Here is a 13,292-nt window from a genome sequence, read left to right on the forward strand (position 1 = left end):
GATTTAAAGTAGTGGGGTGGGGTAGGGAGGTGAGAGTGCCCTGAGAGACTCTGAGAGAGAAATACCCTCCTCTGCAGAGCACTTCATGGCGCTTAGAGGGAGAGACGGAAGGCAATCATGGTGGCACGTTTCCAAGCCAGTGCAGCCTCTGGGACTGCGGGGGGAAGCAGCAGGAAGTGTCGAGAGTTGGCATTACAGCAGACGGCCTCTAGAGGGCTTCCGAGCACCAGTGCAGCCCCCCTGAGGCTCCCCAGCTGGACCTCTAGGTTTGGAATTGGGGTTGGCTATGGCGTTGACGGAACTCCAAGGATGTGCCAGTTTGGTTTTCACAGCAGCTGTACCATTTTACATTCCTGTCAATAGTTCCTAAGGATTCCGATTTCTCCACATTCTCACCAACACTTGTTATTTTCCATTTTTAAAAATCATAGCCCTTGTAGTAGGTGTGATGTGGTATCTCATTTTGGTTTTGATTTGCATTTCTCATGATTAATGATGTTGAACATCTTTTATGTGCTTCTTGACCATTTGTGATTTTCTTTGGAGAAATGTCTTTTCAATTTCTTTGCCCATTTTTAATTGAGTTGTTTGTCTTTTGTTGTTGTTGAGTTGTAGGAATTATTCTCCTGCAATTAAGGAGAAGAAGATTCTGCTTTGTAGGAAAACAAAGACTGTCACGTGTAGGGATAAATGGGTTTCACATCAGCATAGTGAGTATCTATAAGAACCCAACTCAAATCCCACTAGTGAGCAAATGTAGATATCCCTGATAATGACATGCAAAAATAATAATGATGTAGTTGTTCAAAGAAGAGTACCGCCCTAGAGAACCATAGCAAATTCTTTCAGCAATACTTATTGAACACCTCCTATATCCAGGCACTATTCTAGATGCTTGGAAGACAGCAGTGAACCAAATAAAGAAATCCCTGCCCTGGTAGCACTTACATTCTGGTGTGTGTGTGTGTGTGTGTGTGTCGATGCAATAAATAAAATAGTAAATGTACACATACATTTAAAAAAAGGATTATGGGGACTTCCCTGGTGGCGCAGTGGTTAAGAATCCTCCTGCCAATGCAGGGGACACAGGTTTGAGCCCTGGTCCAGGAAGATCCCACATGCCGCAGAGCAACTAAGCCCAAGCACCACAACTACTGAGCCCACGTGCCACAACTACTAAAGCCCACGTACCTAGAGCCTGTGCTCTGCAACAAGAGAAGCCACCGCAATGAGAAGCCCGTGCACCGCAATGAAGAGTAGCCTCTGCTCGCCGCAACTAGAGAAAGCCTGCTCACAGCAACGAAGACCCAACACAGCCAAAAAAAAAAAGAAGCTGGTCCAAGAAGTCTTCACTAAGAGCTGACACCTGAGCAAGGTTTTTTTAAAATAAATTTATTTATTTATTTGTTTGTATTTTTGGCTGTGTTGGGTCTTCGTTGCTGTGTGAGGGCCTTCTCTAGCCGCAGCGAGCGGGGGCCACTCTTCGTTGTGGTGCGTGGGCTTCTCATTGTCGTGGCCTCTCCTGTTGCAGAGCACGGGCTCCAGGCACGCGGGCTTCAGTAGTTGTGGCTCACGGGCTCCAGATCGCAGACCCAGCAGTTCTGGCGCACGGGCCCAGTTGCTCCGTGGTATGTGGGATCTTCCTGGACCAGGGCTCGAACCTGGGTCCCCTGCTTTGGCAGGCAGACTCTTAACCACTGCGCCACCAGGGAAGCCCATAAGCAAGGTTTTAAAGCAAGTGTGGGGCAAGCCATTGTGACACCTGGGGGAAAGATGTTCCAGATGGAGAGCACACATGCATCCCAAGGTGGGATCACAGCTGCAGTGTTTGAGGAACAGCTGGGAGGCCATGCGGATGGTGCAGAGTGAGCTTCGGGCAGGGCAGAGGGAGGTGAAGTAGGAGAGGACTGGGGTCAGAGGGCCATCGCATGGGTGTGGCAAGCACTCCTAGTGAGGTAGGGCCCAGTTGACCTTTTAATAGGGTCATTCTAGTGCTTTTTGAAGCATAGATGGTAGAACTACAGAAGGCAGACCAGAGACACCCTGTAGGAGTCTGCTCTAATAATCCTTTGATAGATGCTGGGGGCTTGGACCAGGGTGGTGGCCGTGGAGGGGATGCAGAGTATATTTGCACAGTCAAGCCAGAAGGATTTGCTGATGCATTGGGAGTTGGGTTTGAGAAAAATAGAACAGTCCAGGTTAACTCCATAATTTTTGGCCAGAGGATCCAGAAGGATGGTGTGGCCTTTAACTGAGCAACTGAGGAGGAGCACTCTGCGGGGAGAAGGTCAGAAATTTGGATGTGAGAATGTAAAGTTTGAGACGTCTCTTAGACATCATGTAGAGTGATCAAGCAGGCTGTTAGCCATAGGAGGCTGGGATGCTGATTCCAGATAACAATGCCCAGGCTAGACAGGTGGGTTTGAGACCTGTCAGCACCCACGTGGTGTTTGTAATGCCAGGAGAGAGATGAGAGATTGGAGCCCAGGCACTGAGCCATGGGCTCACCAGTATAGAAGTTGGAGGGATGAGAGGGGACCAGAAAAGGAGGCTGAGGAGAAGAGGAAACCAGGGGGTATGTCCTGGGACAGGTGAAGCAGGCGGGTCAAGAAGGAGGGCAAGAGCCCATGCAAATGCCAATGACAGTTTAAGTCCTCTGGGAACTAAGGGTTAGTCCTTGGATCTGGCCATTGGGGGGCAGGTGCAGTCACTGAGACCTTACAAGACCAGTTTTGCTGGATGAAACTAATTGGAATGGGTTCAAGAGTGATTGGATGGGAGTGAGTATAGAATGTGAATATAGACGCACTTCTGAGAATGTTTTGCTAAAAATGGGAGCAAAAAAGAGGCACAAGAGATATAATAGAGTCAAGAGAGTATTTTTTAAAGGGTAGGGTTAATAAAAATGTGTTTGAGATTGATATTAATGATCCATTTGAGATGGAAAGTGATGCTGTAGGGGTGAGAAGGCATCCCTGCTGAAGCACTGGCCCCGAGGCAGTGGGCTTACCCGTTGTGTCAGAGGGGCAGAGTAGCACAGCATCATTGCAGACAGGTAGGGGAGTGCAGTGCTAAATCCAGTGGCCCAGGGGTCCCACTGAGGCTGAGACTCTTCAGGCAGCAGCCCTAGTGGGCAGAGCATAGCAGGACATGAAGAGCTGCGCCATCCACACCCCCTTTACCTGCTTCCAGGCCACCACTTCCACCGAGAGCAGGAGAACCCGCAGAAACGATTATACGGCTCACAAAGCTGCAATTTGGGCAGGTTTGGTGGAGACTTCTCATCTCTCTCCACTCTGCATCAGCTGGGTTAGCTTAAAGGCCAAGGCTGGACTCACTTGCTGGTTTCATCCCTCCCTCACATCTACGTCTGGCAGTTGATGGTGGGGAGAGGCAAACAGCCGGGGGTTGGGACACCGGGCATTCTCGGGCATCTCTGTCTCATGATGGCCTCTCCATGTGGCCTCCCCAGCATGGGGGCCCAGACTTCTCACCTGTCAGCTCAGATATCCAAGGCTCATGTCCCAAGAGAGGTCCAGGACAAGGCTGTGTTGATGTGTATGACTGAGCTTGGAAATCACATGCTTTTGGTTGAGGCAGTTATTGAGGTCTTCCCAGGTTCAGGGGGAGGGGACTCGAGCCCCACCTTTTGATAGAGGCAAGTCCATGTAACACTGTAAAAAGAGCATATGTGACCACCTTTGGAAAATACTGCTGCAAGAGTTCCCACATTAATGTGCAACCTAGATCACAATCCATTAAAAATATGTAGTCCATCCTGTTGATAAGTTTCTCCTGTATCTTTCTAAAATGCCTTTTCTCTAACACCACTCCTGTGTCTATCTTGACCATTGAGAAGAGGCTGAATTGTCCACACCCACCGAAGGCAGATTGAAACCTTTTGGGTCCCAGAGATCTGAGTTCTGGTTCTGCCACCTACGAGCCATGTGGGTTTGGGCAAGTCTCTTAATCTCCCCAGCCTCCGTTATGTTATTTTTATTTATTTATTTATTTTTTGGCTGTGTTGGGTCTTCGTTGCTGCACATGGTCTTTCTCTAGTTGTGGCGAGTGTGGGCTACTCTTCATTGTGGTGTGTGGGCTTCTCATTGCAGTGGCTTCTCTTGTTGTGGAGCATGGGCTCTAGGTGCGTGGGCTTCAGTAGTTGTGGCACGTGGGCTCAGTAGTTGTGGCTTGCAGGCTCAGTAGTTGTGGCACACGGGCTTAGATGCTCCGCAGAATGTGGGATCTTCCCAGACCAGGGATTGAACCTGTGTCCCTGCTTTGGCAGGCGGATTCTTAACCACTGCGCCACCAGGGAAGTCCCCATTATGTTATTTTTAAGATGTGGATGATAATGATATCCCTTTTTATTATTTATTTATTTATTTATTTTTTAAAAATAAACTTCTGTTGTTTTTTTTTTTAGAAGTTTATTTATTTATTTATTTATATTTGGCTGTGTTGGGTCTTCGTTTCTGTGTGAGGGCTTTCTCCAGTTGCGGCGAGAGGGGGCCACTCTTCATCGCGGTGCGCGGACCTCTCACTGTCGCGGCCTCTCTTGTTGCGGAGCACAAGCTCCAGACGCGCAGGCTCAGTAATTGTGGCTCACAGGCCTAGTTGCTCTGCCGCATGTGGGATCTTCCCAGACCAGGGCTCGAACCCGTGTCCCCTGCATAGGCAGGCAGACTCTCAACCACTGCGCCACCAGGGAAGCCCATGATATCCCTTTTTTAAAAACCAAATATTTATTGAGCTCCTACTATGTGCCAGACCTGCTTTAGATGATTGGATGCAGTGATAAAACAACCCCCATGGGGCTCATACTCCAGTGGCTGTGCTGCCTCGTGAGCTGTTGAGAAAATTCAAAGAAACGATGCATGGGACACAGGCACGCAGCCCAGCCTGGCCATAAGAACTGCCTGGGAATGCAGGTCCTCATCGTCTTCCTCCTCCTCCTCCTCCTCCTCCTCCTCCTCCTCCTCTTCCTCCTCCTCCTCTCTTCAGTGTTCTTCCTCCTACGACAGGCAAAATAAATATGTTTCCACAAACAATGGTGCCCAGGAAACCTTAAGACAATGCATTTGCGCTGCAAATCGAGAGTCTGAATCTTTTGGGACAAAGAAAGAGAACTGGCTGGGAAAAAAAAGTAAAAGCATTTCAAGCCCATCATCACCAGCGCTATAATCACTTAAGAACAGTTAAGTCAACCATGAAATTAACAAGGAGCAGAAATCTGTGCTCCTTACACTCAGATCTCTGTGGCTGGGCTTCATATTTACTGAGATAAACGTCTCCCACGATCATCCCGCGCCTCCAAGGAGAGCGTCCCTTCTTGGAGATAGTATTCTCATTAATGCTAGACAAACAGAAGCAGGCTTTGGCAGCAGTCCCAGTCCTGGCAATCTCTGACCATGTGACAGTCTCCCTCCTGTGGAGAACCCTGGGCCAGGGACAAGGACAGAGGTTGTCTACATATGGCTCTGCCCTATATCCAGGCGACCCCACGCACCCCAACCAGTGCACCTGCGCTCTGCCTCCAGCCTCTGATCTCCTGGGTCTGTGCCATCCCGCCTACGCTACCTGGCCCGGGGATCTGCCTTAAGCCTTCGGCCCATGCTAACACCCTGGGACACCTGGCTTGGCTTCTACCCAAACATCTAAAACGGATATGTGACACCCTATCCCAAATAAGGCACTCACGAAATTTCATTATTACTGAAAGGCTTGGGAGATAAGTAATAATACTATTTTTTGCATTGAAACACAGCGAAGGATGCAACATCCCCTGGTCCCTCTAGGTCTTCAACCCATAACATACAAGGGCCTCCACCTGCCCAGCCCCTTCCCCTACTCCATCACTCCTAGCAGGGCCACTCCCAGCCGCTGTCCTTGCCCCCCTGCTATGCCTCTGAAAATCGGAGCATTGTTCTTCCTAATTCATTATACTAAGCATGATGGATGCCTCATCCTTAAAGGGGAGATGGTGAGGAACCAACATATACCACTGGTCCTCTGTGCTTATATCAGTCAGCGTGGGCTAAGAGGTGTTGCTGAAACAAATGATCCCAAATCTCAGTGCTGTATGACAGCAAATGATTATTTCTTACCCACCTCTATAGTCCAATGCAAGCTGGCCTCGGCTCTGCTCAGTTAGGGCCTCAGGATCCAGAAGCAGTCGGTACCTGGGACCTACTAGTCTCCCAGACGAGAGAAAAGAGCAATGGGAGAACAACACGATGGCCCCTTATGTTCCGCTTGGAAGAGGCACACGGTACTTCCGCTCAGATTTCTCGGGCCAAAACATGTCAGTTGCCAAGCCTGCTGTCAATGGATGGGAAGCATGATCCTAACAGGGAGGGGCTGTACGAGGGACATCAGACATTTAGAACAAATCACGCCAAGCACAACGGACCCACTCACTGGGCTGATGCTTCTCTGATGATAATGCCTTTAGTTCCCTCCATGGAACGCTGTGAAGAAGGTAGAAGTGACTTGTTTTACAGATAGAAATGGAGGCTCTGGGGCCAGGCGAGCAGCGACTCAGGGGAGGTCTGGAATTCTCTGTGGTGAGCCCTGGGGTGCTGCGTTCCAGCACCAGTTTGGAGCCAGAGTGACCTGGGGAATTCCATAGGGAATCCCAGCTCTAACCCGGGTGGGTGGAGGGACGCACAGTATTTAGGGAGACACACAGAGGCAGGTGGAGTTCTCCTAGAGTCCAGTCAGACTGGTCAGGAGGGGGCAGGGTTGCCCTTAGGAAGTGGGCAGGACTGCCTCTAGGTGGGAATGGGTGGGGACTGGGGTGATCCACAGGTAGATCAGCCTCGCCCGAGGGGAGCAGCCCCTCCACTCAGCAGAATTCCATCCGAATTTCCCTTCTGCGACTTTCTCCAGAACCAAGGGAGGACTTGCCGGTCCTGGCTGACAAGGACCCTGCTTTCCCCAATCCTAGTTTTTCCCTCCATGATCCTGGGCTCTCAGAAGTTGGGCTTAGCAATCCATGGCCAAAGGCTTTTGCTCACAGATATTCCCTGGACCCAGAGGACTGTGGAACCCCTTTCCCTGATAGGCGGAGTCCAGTTCAATGAACTTCGGCAGCGCAGTCTTTCACTGCCCACCAAGTCGGAGTCCTCGGGCAGGACGAGGCCCAGAGCCCTTGGTCCAGACACTACCGCTAGGCTCCTTGAGCCCATCTGCAAAGAAAAGAGGCTTCACAGTCTCACACAGTTTTCTTTCTGGAGATCACCCAGTTGTAGAGCTCCAGAGCTAGGAGGGCTTTCAGAGACCCTAGAGTCCAACATGCTCTTTCCAGAACTCTCGCCCAAGGAGAGGAAGATCAAGAGCAAGGTCACCAGCTGTTCAGCGCTGAAACAGCAGCCAAGCATATCACGGCCAACACACCCCACCCCGGCCCGGCCCCAACAGTGTCTGGTTCTATGAACAACGAGAGCCATGCTGGACCCCCTCAGGTGTTCACAGGGGCCAGAACATGCTGCGTGGTCAAGGACCAGCCCCACACCAAGCCCCCTCCTCCAGAAGGCTCCCGTGGACATGTAGCAGAATAGAGTAAGCAGTGGATTCAGAGCCACAGGCAATGAGTTCAAGTCCTGACTGCCATTTATTGACTCTGTGACCCCGAGGAATTGACTTAAACTCTCTGAGCATCTGTGAACTTGGACTGGAGCTGCATCGACCTTATTTGGCGGGTGTCGGATGACAAGAAGACTGCCCTGCTCTTTCCCGCCCCCCCTGGATTTCCTACAGACTAATGACTTCACTGGGTGTATGGAGTTGATGGGAGAGAAACAGTGCATTTAATCAGTTCAGAAATGTATACTTGTACACCTCAGCTTTTCAGAAATCAGGTCATATCTCTCCATCAAGAGTTTTAACTTTCTGTTAGCTAGGTGGCAGCCCTGAGGTTAATATCACTTCCTGCACATGTCCCTCCTGGTAGCTTGACTGGATGACCTCACCCCCTCAATGTTTCTGTCAACAAATCATTGAAGGACCCTTGGGTGGAAGGACCGAGAGTCCTGGATGGTGTCTGAAATGTTCTGCTGACGCCTTCTGGTAAGATCTAGAAAGTGCCAGCACCAAACCTTGTAGAACGGTGATCAGTGGCGTATCCAGAAAAAGCTAATGGGGTATTGTGTTCAGAAATGCACATCATGCAGGCTCCTGCTGGCACAGAGGACAGCATCGTGTGGAAAAACCTGGACATTGATGTCGCAGAGTCAGAAAGTGACCATCAGCACCTCTCTCTCTCACACACACACTCACTCATCCTCTACCTCGGGGACAAGGTATCTCCGACGACTGGGCAGAGACTTGAGTTCTTTTCTCTTCTTTCTGCCCCCGGGAGCCTTTGTGACTGGGAAAGCAGCCCAGGAGTCCATGTTATGCCTCACCAAGACCTGGCAGGTGCTTTCACATGGTCTTTGCCTCCAACCAAAACAAATCTTTTATGTTTATATTTAATTATATTCTAATTGCACAAATAATACATGTACATGTTCTGTTATTTAGAAAAATGAAGCTTACAGATGCATCAGAAATCCTCCCACATGGCTACCTGCTCCCTGCCACCATGCCCAAGGCCCTCCCCAAAGATGACGTCATAACTGGTGTAGGGGCTTCCCTGCCTGTCCAGTGGTGAAGACTCTGTGCTTCCACTGCAGGGGGCACGGGTTAGATCCCTGGTCGGGGAACTAGGATCATGCATGCTGCGTGGCACGGCCAAAAAAAAAAAAAATTGAATTTTCTTAATCTGCTTTTGCATAATTTGGGTTTCATCAGTGAGTTAACACAAATAGTTAACATAAACGATATTCCATGTATTCATGCTTTTGCAATATGCTGTCTCCACTTAACAAGAAATCTTGTGAGAACTTCCCATATTAAATGAATATAGGATGACCTCATCTATAAACTGCTGAATAGTGATAATTTATTTACCCTTTTCCATGCTGATAGACATTTGGTTGTTTATTTTATATGTTTGTGTCGCTACTATAAACAAGACTAAATAAACATCCTTGTTTAGCCAGCTTATGCATATGTGTAGGAAGTGAAATTGTTTTGGTCTAAGGGATTGCAGCCTTTAATTTTAGTAGATATGGTTAAATTGTCCTCAAAAATGCTGTTCCTATTTACACTCCCATCAGTTCTAAATAGTATCCGGTTTTCCAAACTGTTGAGTGAAAAATGTATCTCGTATCTTGAGGTTGCACAGTGTACTATTATTATTATTATTTTTTATCAGTGTAACTCCCAATGATTTTAATTAATTAATTTATTTATTTATTTATTTTCGGCTGTGTTGGGTCTTCGTTTCTGTGCGAGGGCTTTCTCTAGTAGTGGCAAGCGGGGGCCACTCTTCATCGCGGTGCGCGGGCCTCTCACTATCGTGGCCTCTCTTGTTGCGGAGCACAGGCTCCAGACGCGCAGGCTCAGTAGTTGTGGCTCACGGGCCTAGTTGCTCCGCGGCATGTGGGATCTTCCCAGACCAGGGCTCGAACCCATGTCCCCTGAATTAGCAGGCAGATTCTCAACCACTGCGCCACCAGGGAAGCCCCTGTTTTTTTAAATTTAAAAAAAATTTTTTAAAATTTTATTTTGGCTGCATTGGGTCTTCATTGCTGCGCGTGGGCTTTTTATCTGGTTGCAGAGAGTGAGGGCCACTCTTCGTTGCGGTGCGCAGGCTTCTCATTGCGGTGGCTTCTCTTGTTGTGGAGCACGGGCTATAGGCGCATGGGCTTCAGTAGGTGTGGCACACAGGCTCAGTAGTTGTGGCACACGGGCTTAGTTGCTCCGCGGCATGTGGGATCTTCCCGGACCAGGGCTCAAACCCATGTCCCGTGCATTGGCAGGTGGATTCCCAACCACTGCACCACCAGGGAAACCCCAATTCTATTGTCGATAGAAGGATTTTAATGAAATTTTAAAAATTGATCTATCATTTTCCATTTTATTTATTTACTTCTTAGTTTATTTCTTAGGAGATATTTGTATATCTCCTACTATAAGAGAGCTATTTTAATACCTTCTGATATGTCCATCAGTTTTAAAAAATAGCTTTATTGGGAGTTGCCTGGCCGTCCAGTGCTTAGGACTCGGTGCTTTCACTGCTGTGGCCCAGGTTCAATCCTTGGTTGGGGAACTAAGATCCTGCAAGCCATGTGAGGGTGCCAAAAAATAATAATAATAAAAATAAAAATTAAAATAAATTAAAAATAAAAAATAGCTTTATTGAGATATAATTCACATTCCACAGAGTTCACACATTTAAAGTGTACAATTCAGTGGTTTTTAATCTATTACATTATGAATTTTTTTAAAACTGTGGTAAAAATATATAACAAAATTTGCCATTTTAACCATTTTAAAGTATACAGTTCAGGGGCATTAATGACATTCACCATGCTGTACAAACTTCACCACTGTCTATTCCCAAGACCTTTTCATCACACCAAACAGAAACTCTGTATCCATTAAACAGAAACTCCCCATCTTCTCCCCAGCCCCTGGTAATCTTTAATCTATTTTCAGTCTCTAAGAATTTGCTTATTCTGAACACCTCATATAGTGGAATCATACAATATTTGCACTTTTGTGTCTCGTTTATTTCACCTTATTTTCAAGGTTCATCCATGTTGCAGTATGTATCAGAACTTCATTTCTTTGTATGAATGCTATTTCATGTATGTATATAATACACTTTGTTTATCCATTCATTTAATGGATGCTTGGTTTATTTTCACCTTTTGGCTACTGTGAATAATGCTATGAACACTGGTATATAAATATCTGTTCCCGTCCTTGCTTTTCAATTCCTTTGGGGTGTATAACTAGGAGTAGAAGTGTTGAGTCATAGTAATTCCATATTTAGCTTTTTGAGGAACTGCCAAACTGTCTTCCACAGCAGCTGCACCATTTTAACATTCCCACCAGCAATCTATGAGAGTTCCAATATCTGTGCTTTTGGTGTCTAATCTAAAAAATAATTGCCAAATCCAATGCAATGAAGATTTCACTTATGTTTTCTTCTAAGAGTTTTATAGTTTCAGCTCTTATTTTTGGGTCTTGATCCATTTTGAGTTATTTTCTTTTTAATATGGCTTAGGTAAACTCCAACTTTATTTGTTAACATGTGAATATCCAGTTTTCCTAGCACCTTTTTTTGGAAAGATTATCCTCTCCCCATTGAATGATCTTGGCACCCTTGTCAAAAATCATTTGATCATATGTGAGGGTTTATTTCTGGGCTCTCTATTCTATTGCATTTGTCTAAATGTCTGTCTTTAGGCCAACACTGTACTGTTTTGATCACTGTAGCTTTGTAATATATCTTGAAATCAGAAACTGTGAGACCTCTAGCTTTGTTCTTCTTTTTCAAGATTGTTCTGGGGTCCCTTGATATTCGATATAAATTTTAGGATTTTTTTTTCTGTAAAAAATACCAGTGGGATTTGATAGAGATTGCGCTCATCTGTAGATTGTTTTGGATATTATTGTCATCTTAACAATATTAAGTCTTCCGATCAATGAACATGGGTTATCTTTTCATTTATTTATGTCTTCTTTATTTCAGCAACGTTTTACAGTTTTCAGTGTATAAATCTTTAAGCTCCTTGGTTAAAATTATTCCAACAAGGACCTACTGTAGAGCACAGGGAACTATACTCAATATTTTGTAAAAACCCATAAGGGAAAAGAACCTGACAAAAAAATTATAGCTGGGGCTTCCCTGGTGGCGCAGTGGTTGAGAATCTGCCTGCTGATGCAGGGGACACGGGTTCGAGCCCTGGTCTGGGAAGATCCCACATGCCACGGAGCAACTAGGCCCGTGAGCCACAGTTGCTGAGCCTGCGCGTCTGGAGCCTGTGCTCCGCAACAAGAGAGGCCGCGATGGTGAGAGGCCCGCGCACCACGATGAAGAGTGGCCCCCGCTTGCCGCAACTGGAGAGAGCCCTCGCACAGAGACGAAGACCCAACACAGCCATAAATAAATAAACGCAAAGTTTAAAAGAAAAGAAAAAAAAAGAAAGAGCAGACATTTGAGAAGATAACATACCCAGATTTAGGGGTTTGGAACACAAGATTTAAAAAAAAAAAAAAAAAAAATTATAGCTGAATCACTGTACTATACACTGAAACTAACATGACATTGTATCAATAAATCAATTACACTTCAATAAAATAAAATAATAAATAAAAATTATTCCTAAGAATTTTACTCTTTTTGATGCTATCACAAATCAATTAAATTTTATCTTGCAGTGTGTTTATTGTGAACATACAGAAATAGAACTGATTTTTGTGTACTGATTTTATATCCTATAACTTTGCTGAATCATTTATTTGCTCTAACAATTTGTGTGTGTGTGTGTGTGTGTGTGTGTGGTTAAGAGCTTTACTGAGTTATAATTTATGTACCATAAAATTCACTCATTTTGTGTAAATGATTTTTTAGTAAATTTACAGAGCTGTATAGCTATTATGACCATCCAATTCTGAACATTTCCATCACCCCAAAAAGATCCTTTATGTCCATCTGCAGTAAATCCCTATTTCTACTCCCAGCCCTAGGCAATCACAATATACTTTCTGTCTATAGATTTGCCTTTTCTGGGCATTTAATATGAACTGAGTCATACAATATGTGGCCTTTTTCTTCTGGTTTCTTTCACTTAGCATAATGTTTTCAAGGTTCATCTTTGTTGTAGCTTGTATCTGTACTTCATTACTTTTTATTGCCAAATAGTATTCCTTTGTATGGATACACTAATTTTGCTTACCAGTTCACCAGTTGATGGACTTTTTGGCTATTATGAATAATGGTGCTATAAACATGTGCATACACTTCTTTGTATGGAGATAAATTTTCATTTATCTTAGGTGCATACCTAGGAGTGGAATTGCTTGGATCATATGGTAAATTTATGTTTACCTTTTTAAGAAAATAAGTGTTTTTCCAGAGTAGTTGCATCATTTACGTTTCATTAGCAATGTATAAGTGTTCCAGTTTCCCCACATTCTCACCAAAAGCTTGTAAGGACGGTCTTTTTTTATTATAGCTATGCTAGTGTCTGGCAAATGATGTCTCATTATGGTTTTGATTTGCATACCCCTAAATGACTAATGATGTTAAACATCTTTTCATTCATTTACTAACGATTCCTACATATTCTTTGGTGAAGTATCTCTTCAGATCCTTCGCCTATTTAAAAGTTAGTTAAAAAAATTTTTTTTGCTACTTTGTAAGAGATCTTTACATATTCTGGATACAAGTC

General features: G+C 45.5%; 1 protein-coding gene across 4 annotated transcripts in view; it reads left to right on the top strand.

The window, feature by feature from the left end:
• Window positions 1-13,292, top strand: part of RASGEF1A (RasGEF domain family member 1A) — a 254,860-nt gene that overhangs the window by 122,072 nt on the left and 119,496 nt on the right. The window lies entirely within an intron of this gene.

The sequence above is a fragment of the Balaenoptera borealis genome (assembly GCF_965194805.1).
Source record: "Balaenoptera borealis genome assembly, chromosome: 10".
NCBI lineage: Eukaryota > Metazoa > Chordata > Mammalia > Artiodactyla > Balaenopteridae > Balaenoptera > Balaenoptera borealis.